General features: G+C 40.6%; 9 non-coding genes across 9 annotated transcripts; all 9 read right to left on the reverse strand.

Moving 5' to 3' along the window:
• Positions 1 to 188: 188 nt before the first annotated feature.
• TRNAC-GCA (transfer RNA cysteine (anticodon GCA)) lies at positions 189 to 260 on the reverse strand. Its single transcript has one exon. It is a non-coding gene; the product is annotated as a tRNA-Cys (tRNA).
• A 2,091-nt stretch (positions 261 to 2,351) lies between these two features.
• TRNAC-GCA (transfer RNA cysteine (anticodon GCA)) lies at positions 2,352 to 2,423 on the reverse strand. Its single transcript has one exon. It is a non-coding gene; the product is annotated as a tRNA-Cys (tRNA).
• Positions 2,424 to 4,513: 2,090 nt separating this feature from the next.
• On the reverse strand, positions 4,514 to 4,585 carry TRNAC-GCA (transfer RNA cysteine (anticodon GCA)). Its single transcript has one exon. It is a non-coding gene; the product is annotated as a tRNA-Cys (tRNA).
• A 2,092-nt stretch (positions 4,586 to 6,677) lies between these two features.
• TRNAC-GCA (transfer RNA cysteine (anticodon GCA)) lies at positions 6,678 to 6,749 on the reverse strand. Its single transcript has one exon. It is a non-coding gene; the product is annotated as a tRNA-Cys (tRNA).
• Positions 6,750 to 8,840: 2,091 nt separating this feature from the next.
• Positions 8,841 to 8,912, reverse strand: TRNAC-GCA (transfer RNA cysteine (anticodon GCA)). The gene has a single exon. It is a non-coding gene; the product is annotated as a tRNA-Cys (tRNA).
• Positions 8,913 to 11,002: 2,090 nt separating this feature from the next.
• TRNAC-GCA (transfer RNA cysteine (anticodon GCA)) lies at positions 11,003 to 11,074 on the reverse strand. Its single transcript has one exon. It is a non-coding gene; the product is annotated as a tRNA-Cys (tRNA).
• Positions 11,075 to 13,164: 2,090 nt separating this feature from the next.
• Positions 13,165 to 13,236, reverse strand: TRNAC-GCA (transfer RNA cysteine (anticodon GCA)). The gene has a single exon. It is a non-coding gene; the product is annotated as a tRNA-Cys (tRNA).
• Positions 13,237 to 15,328: 2,092 nt separating this feature from the next.
• Positions 15,329 to 15,400, reverse strand: TRNAC-GCA (transfer RNA cysteine (anticodon GCA)). Its single transcript has one exon. It is a non-coding gene; the product is annotated as a tRNA-Cys (tRNA).
• A 2,092-nt stretch (positions 15,401 to 17,492) lies between these two features.
• Positions 17,493 to 17,564, reverse strand: TRNAC-GCA (transfer RNA cysteine (anticodon GCA)). The gene has a single exon. It is a non-coding gene; the product is annotated as a tRNA-Cys (tRNA).
• Positions 17,565 to 18,150: the final 586 nt, after the last annotated feature.

Consider the following 18,150-nt stretch of genomic DNA (forward strand, 5'->3'; position numbering starts at 1 on the left):
TGATCCATGGTGCAGTTACTGGGTGTGAGTGTGAAAACTGTTAATTTTTAACAAGAGTCATAAGGATGCACATAAAACTTTGAGCTATTTTGCTTAATTAGTCGTTTTAGTGTGACATACTTTTAAAAAATCCCCAAGAATTGAAAAAAGCGATACAGAAAGAAATTGACAGCTTCTTTAAAGTATTAAGGGGGCACCCGGATTTGAACCAGGGACCTCTTGATCTGCAGTCAAATGCTCTACCACTGAGATATACCCCCTTGTTGTACTATCTGGAAGTGGATGGACTAGAAACTGCTGCTGTGGATCTCATCAGAACGGCTTCCTCTTTTATAGGCTCTCTATACCACCTGCTGATTTATTAGTCACAGGGTCTGGGACACAGCCTGACTCATGCCCCTGGCTACAAGCTGATGGACACACTCAACACACCTGATGCTTCACTATTCACACCAAAATACATAGCATGACAGCAGGTCCTAGGCCAAGGGTGCCAATTCACTCTCAAGCTTACTCTTGCTTCACTAGTCACAGGGACTGCTATGGAGACCGGCTGCTGGTCCTTTCACACAACCCTCTTACGGACGCAGATAAAACCTAAAACTCTTTTTAATTAGTGGTTTTTCTGTGACATACTTTCAAGAAATCTCCAGAAATTGAAATAAGTAACAGAGATTTTTTTTTTGTTCCTTAAAAGGAGAAGTGGGAAGCAAGACTTGAACTGGGGACCTCTTGATCTGCAGTCATATACTTTACTGCTGAGCTATACACATCCTCTTTTCCTGAAATATGCCTTCACACACACCTTATTACTGCGAGCAGCAGGCTGTAGAGTGCAGACGTCACATATAATACCATGGACTCGGACTAGCACTGAGTTATACCTACTCTGGGATTCCAGCTGTGGGACTAGCTTACTCTCTTGTCTACTCACCATGCTGGAAGTGAGAGTGAGTCTTACTCTCTTCTGCAATCACTCTGTGCCCTAAATTTCAGTCTTAGTCTCTCGTCTGCTCACTCTCTGCAGTAAGTGTGCAAAGCTGTCAGTGACTCAGCCAGTCTAAGCCTCCTAGCTCATTTAAAAATCCACTGCCTCAGACATTGACAGAGCACAACTCTAGTGAGGAAAGACTTCTTTTTAACAGTGCTTTGGTTAGCAGTACCATACAACTCTCACACAGTCACTATCTCTTCTAATCGATGCAAGTTCACATAGATGTCTTTTAAAATGCAATTTCTGTGTCCCTCACGTGGTAATGTCTTTAACAATGCTATATCTTTGTTTTATAGTAAAACAATTTGATATGGTATACATATTGGACCAGTCTTACTGTACATTCTAGTAACGGTAAGCTGGCGTGATACTAGTGAAACACACTGGAAACAGTACACAGGCCAGTCACAGTGTACCAGCATTTGGGTCCAGTTTTGTCTAGCCGACGTTACCTTACATACTAATTACAGTAAATAGGTGTGCTACTGGAGAAAGACACAAGTAACAGCATGCAGGCATTTGTTTCTTACACATATTACTATCAGTAAGCACACATGCTACTGTCCAAACTCAGTTCTAAAACTGCAGAGACTTCTGTTACAGTATAAGGACATTTGTGAAAGCATTACGGGCATACAGTGTCCACACACTCACATCTTTGCTGCTGTACAGGCACACAGTGTTTCTTAAAGCACAACAAATCAGCTGTGCTGTGGTAAATACAGTGGAATTTAGAAACTTGTGATTTGTTTACCTATGTATTTTTTCTTTGCACCTGCAATTTCTGCTATATGCTCAATTATTAGAAGCAATGCTTGTTAATAAATCCATGCCGTAAAACATTATCTGTGTGCTGCACACTACAGAATGTTATAAGATGTATTAAAGTACACAGTATCATGCTGTGTACACAAATTTCAATTTGTCCCTGTGTGCCAATGTACGAACTCTTGTTTTACTCGAATTGATCCATGGTGCAGTTACTGGGCGTGAGTGTGAAAACTGTTAATTTTCGCACAACAGTCTTAAGGATGCACATAAAACTTTGAGCTATTTTGTTTAAATAGTCGTTTTAGTGTGAAATACTTTCAATAAATCCCCAAGAATTGTAGAAAGTGATATAGAAAGAAATTGAAAGCTTCTTTCATGTGTGAAGGGGGCACCCAGATTGATCCATGGTGCAGTTACTGGGTGTGAGTGTGAAAACTGTTAATTTTCAACAAGAGTCATAAGGATGCACATAAAACTTTGAGCTATTTTGCTTAATTAGTCGTTTTAGTGTGACATACTTTCAAAAAATCCCCAAGAATTGAAAAAAGCGATACAGAAAGAAATTGACATCTTCTTTAAAGTATTAAGGGGGCACCCGGATTTGAACCAGGGACCTCTTGATCTGCAGTCAAATGCTCTACCACTGAGCTATGCCCCCTTGTTGTACTATCTGGAAGTGGATGGACTAGAAACTGCTGCTGTGGATCTCATCAGAACGGCTTCCTCTTTGATAGGCTCTCTATACCACCTGCTGATTTATTAGTCACAGGGTCTGGGACACAGCCTGACTCATGCCCCTGGCTACAAGCTGATGGACACACTCAACACACCTGATGCTTCACTATTCACACCAAAATACATAGCATGACAGCAGGTCCTAGGCCAAGGGTGCCAATTCACTCTCAAGCTTACTCTTGCTTCACTAGTCACAGGGACTGCTATGGAGACCGGCTGCTGGTCCTTTCACACAACCTTTTATGGACGCAGATAAAACCTAAAACTCTTTTTAATTAGTGGTTTTTCTGTGACATACTTTCAAGAAATCTCCAGAAATTGAAATAAGTAACAGAGATTTTTTTTTTGTTCCTTAAAAGGAGAAGTGGGAAGCAAGACTTGAACTGGGGACCTCTTGATCTGCAGTCATATACTTTACTGCTGAGCTATACACATCCTCTTTTCCTGAAATATGCCTTCACACACACCTTATTACTGCGAGCAGCAGGCTGTAGCGTGCAGACGTCACATATAATACCATGGACTCTGACTAGCACTGGGTTATACCTACTCTGGGATTCCAGCTGTGGGACTAGCTTACTCTCTTGTCTACTCACCATGCTGGAAGTGAGAGTGAGTCTTACTCTCTTCTGCAATCACTCTGTGCCCTAAATTTCAGTCTTAGTCTCTCGTCTGCTCACTCTCTGCAGTAAGTGTGCAAAGCTGTCAGTGACTCAGCCAGTCTAAGCCTCCTAGCTCATTTAAAAATCCACTGCCTCAGACATTGACAGAACACAACTCTAGTGAGGAAAGACTTCTTTTTAACAGTGCTTTGGTTAGCAGTACCATACAACTCTCACACAGTCACTATCTCTTTTAATCGATGCAAGTTCACATAGATGTCTTTTAAAATGCAATTTCTGTGTCCCTCACGTGGTAATGTCTTTAACAATGCTATATCTTTGTTTTATGGTAAAACAATTTGATATGGTATACATATTGGACCAGTCTTACTGTACATTCTAGTAACGGTAAGCTGGCGTGATACTAGAGAAACACACTGGAAACAGTACACAGGCCAGTCACAGTGTACCAGCATTTGGGTCCAGTTTTGTCTAGCCGACGTTACCTTACATACTAATTACAGTAAATAGGTGTGCTACTGGAGAAAGACACAAGTAACAGCATGCAGGCATTTGTTTCTTACACATATTACTATCAGTAAGCACACATGCTACTGTCCAAACTCAGTTCTAAAACTGCAGAGACTTCTGTTACAGTATAAGGACATTTGTGAAAGCATTACGGGCATACAGTGTCCACACACTCACATCTTTGCTGCTGTACAGGCACACAGTGTTTCTTAAAGCACAACAAATCAGCTGTGCTGTGGTAAATACAGTGGAATTTAGAAACTTGTGATTTGTTTACCTATGTATTTTTTCTTTGCACCTGCAATTTCTGCTATATGCTCAATTATTAGAAGCAATGCTTGTTAATAAATCCATGCCGTAAAACATTATCTGTGTGCTGCACACTACAGAATGTAGAAAGATGTATTAAAGTACACAGTATCATGCTGTGTACACAAATTTCAATTTGTCCCTGTGTGCCAATGTACGAACTCTTGTTTTACTCGAATTGATCCATGGTGCAGTTACTGGGCGTGAGTGTGAAAACTGTTAATTTTCGCACAACAGTCTTAAGGATGCACATAAAACTTTGAGCTATTTTGTTTAAATAGTTGTTTTAGTGTGAAATACTTTCAATAAATCCCCAAGAATTGTAGAAAGTGATATAGAAAGAAATTGAAAGCTTCTTTCATGTGTGAAGGGGGCACCCAGATTGATCCATGGCGCAGTTACTGGGTGTGAGTGTGAAAACTGTTAATTTTCAACAAGAGTCATAAGGATGCACATAAAACTTTGAGCTATTTTGCTTAATTAGTCGTTTTAGTGTGACATACTTTCAAAAAATCCCCAAGAATTGAAAAAAGCGATACAGAAAGAAATTGACAGCTTCTTTAAAGTATTAAGGGGGCACCCGGATTTGAACCAGGGACCTCTTGATCTGCAGTCAAATGCTCTACCACTGAGCTATACCCCCTTGTTGTACTATCTGGAAGTGGATGGACTAGAAACTGCTGCTGTGGATCTCATCAGAACGGCTTCCTCTTTTATAGGCTCTCTATACCACCTGCTGATTTATTAGTCACAGGGTCTGGGACACAGCCTGACTCATGCCTCTGGCTACAAGCTGATGGACACACTCAACACACCTGATGCTTCACTATTCACACCAAAATACATAGCATGACAGCAGGTTCTAGGCCAAGGGTGCCAATTCACTCTCAAGCTTACTCTTGCTTCACTAGTCACAGGGACTGCTATGGAGACCGGCTGCTGGTCCTTTCACACAACCCTCTTACGGACGCAGATAAAACCTAAAACTCTTTTTAATTAGTGGTTTTTCTGTGACATACTTTCAAGAAATCTCCAGAAATTGAAATAAGTAACAGAGAATTTTTTTTTTCTTCCTTAAAAGGAGAAGTGGGAAGCAAGACTTGAACTGGGGACCTCTTGATCTGCAGTCACATACTTTACTGCTGAGCTATACACATCCTCTTTTCCTGAAATATGCCTTCACACACACCTTATTACTGCGAGCAGCAGGCTGTAGAGTGCAGACGTCACATATAATACCATGGACTCTGACTAGCACTGAGTTATACCTACTCTGGGATTCCAGCTGTGGGACTAGCTTACTCTCTTGTCTACTCACCATGCTGGAAGTGAGAGTGAGCCTTACTCTCTTCTGCAATCACTCTGTGCCCTAAATTTCAGTCTTAGTCTCTCGTCTGCTCACTCTCTGCAGTAAGTGTGCAAAGCTGTCAGTGACTCAGCCAGTCTAAGCCTCCTAGCTCATTTAAAAATCCACTGCCTCAGACATTGACAGAACACAACTCTAGTGAGGAAAGACTTCTTTTTAACAGTGCTTTGGTTAGCAGTACCATACAACTCTCACACAGTCACTATCTCTTCTAATCGATGCAAGTTCACATAGATGTCTTTTAAAATGCAATTTCTGTGTCCCTCACGTGGTAATGTCTTTAACAATGCTATATCTTTGTTTTATGGTAAAACAATTTGATATGGTATACATATTGGACCAGTCTTACTGTACATTCTAGTAACGGTAAGCTGGCGTGATACTAGTGAAAAACACTGGAAACTTTACACAGACCAGTCACAGTGTACCAGCATTTGGGTCCAGTTTTGTCTAGCCGACGTTACCTTACATACTAATTACAGTAAATAGGTGTGCTACTGGAGAAAGACACAAGTAACAGCATGCAGGCATTTGTTTCTTACACATATTACTATCAGTAAGCACACATGCTACTGTCCAAACTCAGTTCTAAAACTGCAGAGACTTCTGTTACAGTATAAGGACATTTGTGAAAGCATTACGGGCATACAGTGTCCACACACTCACATCTTTGCTGCTTTACAGGCACACAGTGTTTCTTAAAGCACAACAAATCAGCTGTGCTGTGGTAAATACAGTGGAATTTAGAAACTTGTGATTTGTTTACCTATGTATTTTTTCTTTGCACCTGCAATTTCTGCTATATGCTCAATTATTAGAAGCAATGCTTGTTAATAAATCCATGCCGTAAAACATTATCTGTGTGCTGCACACTACAGAATGTTATAAGATGTATTAAAGTACACAGTATCATGCTGTGTACACAAATTTCAATTTGTCCCTGTGTGCCAATGTACGAACTCTTGTTTTACTCGAATTGATCCATGGTGCAGTTACTGGGCGTGAGTTTGAAAACTGTTAATTTTCGCACAACAGTCTTAAGGATGCACATAAAACTTTGAGCTATTTTGTTTAAATAGTCGTTTTAGTGTGAAATACTTTCAATAAATCCCCAAGAATTGTAGAAAGTGATATAGAAAGAAATTGAAAGCTTCTTTCATGTGTGAAGGGGGCACCCAGATTGATCCATGGTGCAGTTACTGGGTGTGAGTGTGAAAACTGTTAATTTTTAACAAGAGTCATAAGGATGCACATAAAACTTTGAGCTATTTTGCTTAATTAGTCGTTTTAGTGTGACATACTTTCAAAAAATCCCCAAGAATTGAAAAAAGCGATACAGAAAGAAATTGACAGCTTCTTTAAAGTATTAAGGGGGCACCCGGATTTGAACCAGGGACCTCTTGATCTGCAGTCAAATGCTCTACCACTGAGATATACCCCCTTGTTGTACTATCTGGAAGTGGATGGACTAGAAACTGCTGCTGTGGATCTCATCAGAACGGCTTCCTCTTTTATAGGCTCTCTATACCACCTGCTGATTTATTAGTCACAGGGTCTGGGACACAGCCTGACTCATGCCCCTGGCTACAAGCTGATGGACACACTCAACACACCTGATGCTTCACTATTCACACCAAAATACATAGCATGACAGCAGGTCCTAGGCCAAGGGTGCCAATTCACTCTCAAGCTTACTCTTGCTTCACTAGTCACAGGGACTGCTATGGAGACCGGCTGCTGGTCCTTTCACACAACCCTCTTACGGACGCAGATAAAACCTAAAACTCTTTTTAATTAGTGGTTTTTCTGTGACATACTTTCAAGAAATCTCCAGAAATTGAAATAAGTAACAGAGATTTTTTTTTTGTTCCTTAAAAGGAGAAGTGGGAAGCAAGACTTGAACTGGGGACCTCTTGATCTGCAGTCATATACTTTACTGCTGAGCTATACACATCCTCTTTTCCTGAAATATGCCTTCACACACACCTTATTACTGCGAGCAGCAGGCTGTAGAGTGCAGACGTCACATATAATACCATGGACTCGGACTAGCACTGAGTTATACCTACTCTGGGATTCCAGCTGTGGGACTAGCTTACTCTCTTGTCTACTCACCATGCTGGAAGTGAGAGTGAGTCTTACTCTCTTCTGCAATCACTCTGTGCCCTAAATTTCAGTCTTAGTCTCTCGTCTGCTCACTCTCTGCAGTAAGTGTGCAAAGCTGTCAGTGACTCAGCCAGTCTAAGCCTCCTAGCTCATTTAAAAATCCACTGCCTCAGACATTGACAGAGCACAACTCTAGTGAGGAAAGACTTCTTTTTAACAGTGCTTTGGTTAGCAGTACCATACAACTCTCACACAGTCACTATCTCTTCTAATCGATGCAAGTTCACATAGATGTCTTTTAAAATGCAATTTCTGTGTCCCTCACGTGGTAATGTCTTTAACAATGCTATATCTTTGTTTTATAGTAAAACAATTTGATATGGTATACATATTGGACCAGTCTTACTGTACATTCTAGTAACGGTAAGCTGGCGTGATACTAGTGAAACACACTGGAAACAGTACACAGGCCAGTCACAGTGTACCAGCGTTTGGGTCCAGTTTTGTCTAGCCGACGTTACCTTACATACTAATTACAGTAAATAGGTGTGCTACTGGAGAAAGACACAAGTAACAGCATGCAGGCATTTGTTTCTTACACATATTACTATCAGTAAGCACACATGCTACTGTCCAAACTCAGTTCTAAAACTGCAGAGACTTCTGTTACAGTATAAGGACATTTGTGAAAGCATTACGGGCATACAGTGTCCACACACTCACATCTTTGCTGCTGTACAGGCACACAGTGTTTCTTAAAGCACAACAAATCAGCTGTGCTGTGGTAAATACAGTGGAATTTAGAAACTTGTGATTTGTTTACCTATGTATTTTTTCTTTGCACCTGCAATTTCTGCTATATGCTCAATTATTAGAAGCAATGCTTGTTAATAAATCCATGCCGTAAAACATTATCTGTGTGCTGCACACTACAGAATGTTATAAGATGTATTAAAGTACACAGTATCATGCTGTGTACACAAATTTCAATTTGTCCCTGTGTGCCAATGTACGAACTCTTGTTTTACTCGAATTGATCCATGGTGCAGTTACTGGGCGTGAGTGTGAAAACTGTTAATTTTCGCACAACAGTCTTAAGGATGCACATAAAACTTTGAGCTATTTTGTTTAAATAGTCGTTTTAGTGTGAAATACTTTCAATAAATCCCCAAGAATTGTAGAAAGTGATATAGAAAGAAATTGAAAGCTTCTTTCATGTGTGAAGGGGGCACCCAGATTGATCCATGGTGCAGTTACTGGGTGTGAGTGTGAAAACTGTTAATTTTCAACAAGAGTCATAAGGATGCACATAAAACTTTGAGCTATTTTGCTTAATTAGTCGTTTTAGTGTGACATACTTTCAAAAAATCCCCAAGAATTGAAAAAAGCGATACAGAAAGAAATTGACATCTTCTTTAAAGTATTAAGGGGGCACCCGGATTTGAACCAGGGACCTCTTGATCTGCAGTCAAATGCTCTACCACTGAGCTATGCCCCCTTGTTGTACTATCTGGAAGTGGATGGACTAGAAACTGCTGCTGTGGATCTCATCAGAACGGCTTCCTCTTTGATAGGCTCTCTATACCACCTGCTGATTTATTAGTCACAGGGTCTGGGACACAGCCTGACTCATGCCCCTGGCTACAAGCTGATGGACACACTCAACACACCTGATGCTTCACTATTCACACCAAAATACATAGCATGACAGCAGGTCCTAGGCCAAGGGTGCCAATTCACTCTCAAGCTTACTCTTGCTTCACTAGTCACAGGGACTGCTATGGAGACCGGCTGCTGGTCCTTTCACACAACCTTTTATGGACGCAGATAAAACCTAAAACTCTTTTTAATTAGTGGTTTTTCTGTGACATACTTTCAAGAAATCTCCAGAAATTGAAATAAGTAACAGAGATTTTTTTTTTGTTCCTTAAAAGGAGAAGTGGGAAGCAAGACTTGAACTGGGGACCTCTTGATCTGCAGTCATATACTTTACTGCTGAGCTATACACATCCTCTTTTCCTTAAATATGCCTTCACACACACCTTATTACTGCGAGCAGCAGGCTGTAGCGTGCAGACGTCACATATAATACCATGGACTCAGACTAGCACTGAGTTATACCTACTCTGGGATTCCAGCTGTGGGACTAGCTTACTCTCTTGTCTACTCACCATGCTGGAAGTGAGAGTGAGTCTTACTCTCTTCTGCAATCACTCTGTGCCCTAAATTTCAGTCTTAGTCTCTCGTCTGCTCACTCTCTGCAGTAAGTGTGCAAAGCTGTCAGTGACTCAGCCAGTCTAAGCCTCCTAGCTCATTTAAAAATCCACTGCCTCAGACATTGACAGAACACAACTCTAGTGAGGAAAGACTTCTTTTGAACAGTGCTTTGGTTAGCAGTACCATACAACTCTCACACAGTCACTATCTCTTCTAATCGATGCAAGTTCACATAGATGTCTTTTAAAATGCAATTTCTGTGTCCCTCACGTGGTAATGTCTTTAACAATGCTATATCTTTGTTTTATGGTAAAACAATTTGATATGGTATACATATTGGACCAGTCTTACTGTACATTCTAGTAACGGTAAGCTGGTGTGATACTAGTGAAACACACTGGAAACAGTACACAGGCCAGTCACAGTGTACCAGCATTTGGGTCCAGTTTTGTCTAGCCGACGTTACCTTACATACTAATTACAGTAAATAGGTGTGCTACTGGAGAAAGACACAAGTAACAGCATGCAGGCATTTGTTTCTTACACATATTACTATCAGTAAGCACACATGTTACTGTCCAAACTCAGTTCTAAAACTGCAGAGACTTCTGTTACAGTATAAGGACATTTGTGAAAGCATTACGGGCATACAGTGTCCACACACTCACATCTTTGCTGCTGTACAGGCACACAGTGTTTCTTAAAGCACAACAAATCAGCTGTGCTGTGGTAAATACAGTGGAATTTAGAAACTTGTGATTTGTTTACCTATGTATTTTTTCTTTGCACCTGCAATTTCTGCTATATGCTCAATTATTAGAAGCAATGCTTGTTAATAAATCCATGCCGTAAAACATTATCTGTGTGCTGCACACTACAGAATGTTATAAGATGTATTAAAGTACACAGTATCATGCTGTGTACACAAATTTCAATTTGTCCCTGTGTGCCAATGTACGAACTCTTGTTTTACTCGAATTGATCCATGGTGCAGTTACTGGGCGTGAGTGTGAAAACTGTTAATTTTCGCACAACAGTCTTAAGGATGCACATAAAACTTTGAGCTATTTTGTGTAAATAGTCGTTTTAGTGTGAAATACTTTCAATAAATCCCCAAGAATTGTAGAAAGTGATATAGAAAGAAATTGAAAGCTTCTTTCATGTGTGAAGGGGGCACCCAGATTGATCCATGGTGCAGTTACTGGGTGTGAGTGTGAAAACTGTTAATTTTCAACAAGAGTCATAAGGATGCACATAAAACTTTGAGCTATTTTGCTTAATTAGTCGTTTTAGTGTGACATACTTTCAAAAAATCCCCAAGAATTGAAAAAAGCGATACAGAAAGAAATTGACAGCTTCTTTAAAGTATTAAGGGGGCACCCGGATTTGAACCAGGGACCTCTTGATCTGCAGTCAAATGCTCTACCACTGAGATATACCCCCTTGTTGTACTATCTGGAAGTGGATGGACTAGAAACTGCTGCTGTGGATCTCATCAGAACGGCTTCCTCTTTTATAGGCTCTCTATACCACCTGCTGATTTATTAGTCACAGGGTCTGGGACACAGCCTGACTCATGCCCCTGGCTACAAGCTGATGGACACACTCAACACACCTGATGCTTCACTATTCACCAAAATACATAGCATGACAGCAGGTCCTAGGCTAAGGGTGCCAATTCACTCTCAAGCTTACTCTTGCTTCACTAGTCACAGGGACTGCTATGGAGACCGGCTGCTGGTCCTTTCACACAACCCTCTTACGGACGCAGATAAAACCTAAAACTCTTTTTAATTAGTGGTTTTTCTGTGACATACTTTCAAGAAATCTCCAGAAATTGAAATAAGTAACAGAGAATTTTTTTTTTGTTCCTTAAAAGGAGAAGTGGGAAGCAAGACTTGAACTGGGGACCTCTTGATCTGCAGTCATATACTTTACTGCTGAGCTATACACATCCTCTTTTCCTGAAATATGCCTTCACACACACCTTATTACTGCGAGCAGCAGGCTGTAGCGTGCAGACGTCACATATAATACCATGGACTCTGACTAGCACTGAGTTATACCTACTCTGGGATTCCAGCTGTGGGACTAGCTTACTCTCTTGTCTACTCACCATGCTGGAAGTGAGAGTGAGTCTTACTCTCTTCTGCAATCACTCTGTGCCCTAAATTTCAGTCTTAGTCTCTCGTCTGCTCACTCTCTGCAGTAAGTGTGCAAAGCTGTCAGTGACTCAGCCAGTCTAAGCCTCCTATCTCATTTAAAAATCCACTGCCTCAGACATTGACAGAACACAACTCTAGTGAGGAAAGACTTCTTTTTAACAGTGCTTTGGTTAGCAGTACCATACAACTCTCACACAGTCACTATCTCTTCTAATCGATGCAAGTTCACATAGATGTCTTTTAAAATGCAATTTCTGTGTCCCTCACGTGGTAATGTCTTTAACAATGCTATAACTTTGTTTTATGGTAAAACAATTTGATATGGTATACATATTGGACCAGTTTTCCTGTACATTCTAGTAACGGTCAGCTGGCGTGATACTAGTGAAACACACTGGAAACAGTACACAGGCCAGTCACAGTGTACCAGCATTTGGGTCCAGTTTTGTCTAGCCGACGTTACCTTACATACTAATTACAGTAAATAGGTGTGCTACTGGAGAAAGACACAAGTAACAGCATGCAGGCATTTGTTTCTTACACATATTACTATCAGTAAGCACACATGCTACTGTCCAAACTCAGTTCTAAAACTGCAGAGACTTCTGTTACAGTATAAGGACATTTGTGAAAGCATTACGGGCATACAGTGTCCACACACTCACATCTTTGCTGCTGTACAGGCACACAGTGTTTCTTAAAGCACAACAAATCAGCTGTGCTGTGGTAAATACAGTGGAATTTAGAAACTTGTGATTTGTTTACCTATGTATTTTTTCTTTGCACCTGCAATTTCTGCTATATGCTCAATTATTAGAAGCAATGCTTGTTAATAAATCCATGCCGTAAAACATTATCTGTGTGCTGCACACTACAGAATGTTATAAGATGTATTAAAGTACACAGTATCATGCTGTGTACACAAATTTCAATTTGTCCCTGTGTGCCAATGTACGAACTCTTGTTTTACTCGAATTGATCCATGGTGCATTTACTGGGCGTGAGTGTGAAAACTGTTAATTTTCGCACAACAGTCTTAAGGATGCACATAGAACTTTGAGCTATTTTGTTTAAATAGTCGTTTTAGTGTGAAATACTTTCAATAAATCCCCAAGAATTGTAGAAAGTGATATAGAAAGAAATTGAAAGCTTCTTTCATGTGTGAAGGGGGCACCCAGATTGATCCATGGTGCAGTTACTGGGTGTGAGTGTGAAAACTGTTAATTTTCAACAAGAGTCATAAGGATGCACATAAAACTTTGAGCTATTTTGCTTAATTAGTCGTTTTAGTGTGACATACTTTCAAAAAATCCCCAAGAATTGAAAAAAGCGATACAGAAAGAAATTGACAGCTTCTTTAAAGTATTAAGGGGGCACCTGGATTTGAACCAGGGACCTCTTGACCTGCAGTCAAATGCTCTACCACTGAGCTATACCCCCTTGTTGTACTATCTGAAAGTGGATGGACTAGAAACTGCTGCTGTGGATCTCATCAGAACGGCTTCCTCTTTTATAGGCTCTCTATACCACCTGCTGATTTATTAGTCACAGGGTCTGGGACACAGCCTGACTCATGCCCCTGGCTACAAGCTGATGGACACACTCAACACACCTGATGCTTCACTATTCACACCAAAATACATAGCATGACAGCAGGTCCTAAGCCAAGGGTGCCAATTCACTCTCAAGCTTACTCTTGCTTCACTAGTCACAGGGACTGCTGTGGAGACCGGCTGCTGGTCCTTTCACACAACCCTCTTACGGACGCAGATAAAACCTAAAACTCTTTTTAATTAGTGGTTTTTCTGTGACATACTTTCAAGAAATCTCCAGAAATTGAAATAAGTAACAGAGAATTTTTTTTTGGTTCCTTAAAAGGAGAAGTGGGAAGCAAGACTTGAACTGGGGACCTCTTGATCTGCAGTCACATACTTTACTGCTGAGCTATACACATCCTCTTTTCCTGAAATATGCCTTCACACACACCTTATTACTGCGAGCAGCAGGCTGTAGAGTGCAGACGTCACATATAATACCATGGACTCTGACTAGCACTGAGTTATACCTACTCTGGGATTCCAGCTGTGGGACTAGCTTACTCTCTTGTCTACTCACCATGCTGGAAGTGAGAGTGAGTCTTACTCTCTTCTGCAATCACTCTGTGCCCTAAATTTCAGTCTTAGTCTCTCGTCTGCTCACTCTCTGCAGTAAGTGTGCAAAGCTGTCAGTGACTCAGCCAGTCTAAGCCTCCTAGCTCATTTAAAAATCCACTGCCTCAGACATTGACAGAACACAACTCTAGTGAGGAAAGACTTCTTTTTAACAGTGCTTTGGTTAGCAGTACCATACAACTCTCACACAGTCACTATCTCTTCTAATCGATGCAAGTTCACATAGATGTCTTTTAAAATGCAATTTCTGTGTCCCTCACGTGGTAATGTCTTTAACAATGCTATATCTTTGTTTTATGGTAAAACAATTTGATATGGTATACATATTGGACCAGTCTTACTGTACATTCTAGTAACGGTAAGCTGGCGTGATACTAGTGAAACACACTGGAAACAGTACACAGGCCAGTCACAGTGTACCAGCATTTGGGTCCAGTTTTGTCTAGCCGACGTTACCTTACATACTAATTACAGTAAATAGGTGTGCTACTGGAGAAAGACACAAGTAACAGCATGCAGGCATTTGTTTCTTACACATATTACTATCAGTAAGCACACATGCTACTGTCCAAACTCAGTTCTAAAACTGCAGAGACTTCTGTTACAGTATAAGGACATTTGTGAAAGCATTACGGGCATACAGTGTCCACACACTCACATCTTTGCTGCTGTACAGGCACACAGTGTTTCTTAAAGCACAACAAATCAGCTGTGCTGTGGTAAATACAGTGGAATTTAGAAACTTGTGATTTGTTTACCTATGTATTTTTTCTTTGCACCTGCAATTTCTGCTATATGCTCAATTATTAGAAGCAATGCTTGTTAATAAATCCATGCCGTAAAACATTATCTGTGTGCTGCACACTACAGAATGTTATAAGATGTATTAAAGTACACAGTATCATGCTGTGTACACAAATTTCAATTTGTCCCTGTGTGCCAATGTACGAACTCTTGTTTTACTCGAATTGATCCATGGTGCAGTTACTGGGCGTGAGTGTGAAAACTGTTAATTTTCGCACAACAGTCTTAAGGATGCACATAAAACTTTGAGCTATTTTGTTTAAATAGTCGTTTTAGTGTGAAATACTTTCAATAAATCCCCAAGAATTGTAGAAAGTGATATAGAAAGAAATTGAAAGCTTCTTTCATGTGTGAAGGGGGCACCCAGATTGATCCATGGTGCAGTTACTGGGTGTGAGTGTGAAAACTGTTAATTTTCAACAAGAGTCATAAGGATGCACATAAAACTTTGAGCTATTTTGCTTAATTAGTCGTTTTAGTGTGACATACTTTCAAAAAATCCCCAAGAATTGAAAAAAGCGATACAGAAAGAAATTGACAGCTTCTTTAAAGTATTAAGGGGGCACCCGGATTTGAACCAGGGACCTCTTGACCTGCAGTCAAATGCTCTACCACTGAGCTATACCCCCTTGTTGTACTATCTGGAAGTGGATGGACTAGAAACTGCTGCTGTGGATCTCATCAGAACGGCTTCCTCTTTTATAGGCTCTCTATACCACCTGCTGATTTATTAGTCACAGGGTCTGGGACACAGCCTGACTCATGCCCCTGGCTACAAGCTGATGGACACACTCAACACACCTGATGCTTCACTATTCACACCAAAATACATAGCATGACAGCAGGTCCTAGGCCAAGGGTGCCAATTCACTCTCAAGCTTACTCTTGCTTCACTAGTCAGAGGGACTGCTATGGAGACCGGCTGCTGGTCCTTTCACACAACCCTCTTACGGACGCAGATAAAACCTAAAACTCTTTTTAATTAGTGGTTTTTCTGTGACATACTTTCAAGAAATCTCCAGAAATTGAAATAAGTAACAGAGAATTTTTTTTTTGTTCCTTAAAAGGAGAAGTGGGAAGCAAGACTTGAACTGGGGACCTCTTGATCTGCAGTCACATACTTTACTGCTGAGCTATACACATCCTCTTTTCCTGAAATATTCCTTCACACACACCTTATTACTGCGAGCAGCAGGCTGTAGAGTGTAGACGTCACATATAATACCATGGACTCTGACTAGCACTGAGTTATACCTACTCTGGGATTCCAGCTGTGGGACTAGCTTACTCTCTTGTCTACTCACCATGCTGGAAGTGAGAGTGAGTCTTACTCTCTTCTGCCATCACTCTGTGCCCTAAATTTCAGTCTTAGTCTCTCGTCTGCTCACTCTCTGCAGTAAGTGTGCAAAGCTGTCAGTGACTCAGCCAGTCTAAGCCTCCTAGCTCATTTAAAAATCCACTGCCTCAGACATTGACAGAACACAACTCTAGTGAGGAAAGACTTCTTTTTAACAGTGCTTTGGTTAGCAGTACCATACAACTCTCACACAGTCACTATCTCTTCTAATCGATGCAAGTTCACATAGATGTCTTTTAAAATGCAATTTCTGTGTCCCTCACGTGGTAATGTCTTTAACAATGCTATATCTTTGTTTTATGGTAAAACAATTTGATATGGTATACATATTGGACCAGTCTTACTGTACATTCTAGTAACGGTAAGCTGGCGTGATAACAGTGAAACACACTGGAAACAGTACACAGGCCAGTCACAGTGTACCAGCATTTGGGTCCAGTTTTGTCTAGCCGACGTTACCTTACATACTAATTACAGTAAATAGGTGTGCTACTGGAGAAAGACACAAGTAACAGCATGCAGGCATTTGTTTCTTACACATATTACTATCAGTAAGCACACATGCTACTGTCCAAACTCAGTTCTAAAACTGCAGAGACTTCTGTTACAGTATAAGGACATTTGTGAAAGCATTACGGGCATACAGTGTCCACACACTCACATCTTTGCTGCTGTACAGGCACACAGTGTTTCTTAAAGCACAACAAATCAGCTGTGCTGTGGTAAATACAGTGGAATTTAGAAACTTGTGATTTGTTTACCTATGTATTTTTTCTTTGCACCTGCAATTTCTGCTATATGCTCAATTATTAGAAGCAATGCTTGTTAATAAATCCATGCCGTAAAACATTATCTGTGTGCTGCACACTACAGAATGTTATAAGATGTATTAAAGTACACAGTATCATGCTGTGTACACAAATTTCAATTTGTCCCTGTGTGCCAATGTACGAACTCTTGTTTTACTCGAATTGATCCATGGTGCAGTTACTGGGCGTGAGTGTGAAAACTGTTAATTTTCGCACAACAGTCTTAAGGATGCACATAGAACTTTGAGCTATTTTGTTTAAATCGTCGTTTTAGTGTGAAATACTTTCAATAAATCCCCAAGAATTGTAGAAAGTGATATAGAAAGAAATTGAAAGCTTCTTTCATGTGTGAAGGGGGCACCCAGATTGATCCATGGTGCAGTTACTGGGTGTGAGTGTGAAAACTGTTAATTTTCAACAAGAGTCATAAGGATGCACATAAAACTTTGAGCTATTTTGCTTAATTAGTCGTTTTAGTGTGACATACTTTCAAAAAATCCCCGAGAATTGAAAAAAGCGATACAGAAAGAAATTGACAGCTTCTTTAAAGTATTAAGGGGGCACCCGGATTTGAACCAGGGACCTCTTGATCTGCAGTCAAATGCTCTACCACTGAGCTATACCCCCTTGTTGTACTATTTGGAAGTGGATGGACTAGAAACTGCTGCTGTGGATCTCATCAGAACGGCTTCCTCTTTTATAGGCTCTCTATACCACCTGCTGATTTATTAGTCACAGGGTCTAGGACACAGCCTGACTCATGCCCCTGGCTACAAGCTGATGGACACACTCAACACACCTGATGCTTCACTATTCACACCAAAATACATAGCATGACAGCAGGTCCTAGGCCAAGGGTGCCAATTCACTCTCAAGCTTACTCTTGCTTCACTAGTCACAGGGACTGCTATGGAGACCGGCTGCTGGTCCTTTCACACAACCCTCTTACGGACGCAGATAAAACCTAAAACTCTTTTTAATTAGTGGTTTTTCTGTGACATACTTTCCAGAAATCTCCAGAAATTGAAATAAGTAACAGAGAATTTTTTTTTGGTTCCTTAAAAGGAGAAGTGGGAAGCAAGACTTGAACTGGGGACCTCTTGATCTGCAGTCACATACTTTACTGCTGAGCTATACACATCCTCTTTTCCTGAAATATGCCTTCACACACACCTTATTACTGCGAGCAGCAGGCTGTAGAGTGCAGACGTCA

The sequence above is a fragment of the Pleurodeles waltl genome, chromosome 4_1 (genome assembly GCF_031143425.1).
Source record: "Pleurodeles waltl isolate 20211129_DDA chromosome 4_1, aPleWal1.hap1.20221129, whole genome shotgun sequence".
Classification (NCBI taxonomy): domain Eukaryota; kingdom Metazoa; phylum Chordata; class Amphibia; order Caudata; family Salamandridae; genus Pleurodeles; species Pleurodeles waltl.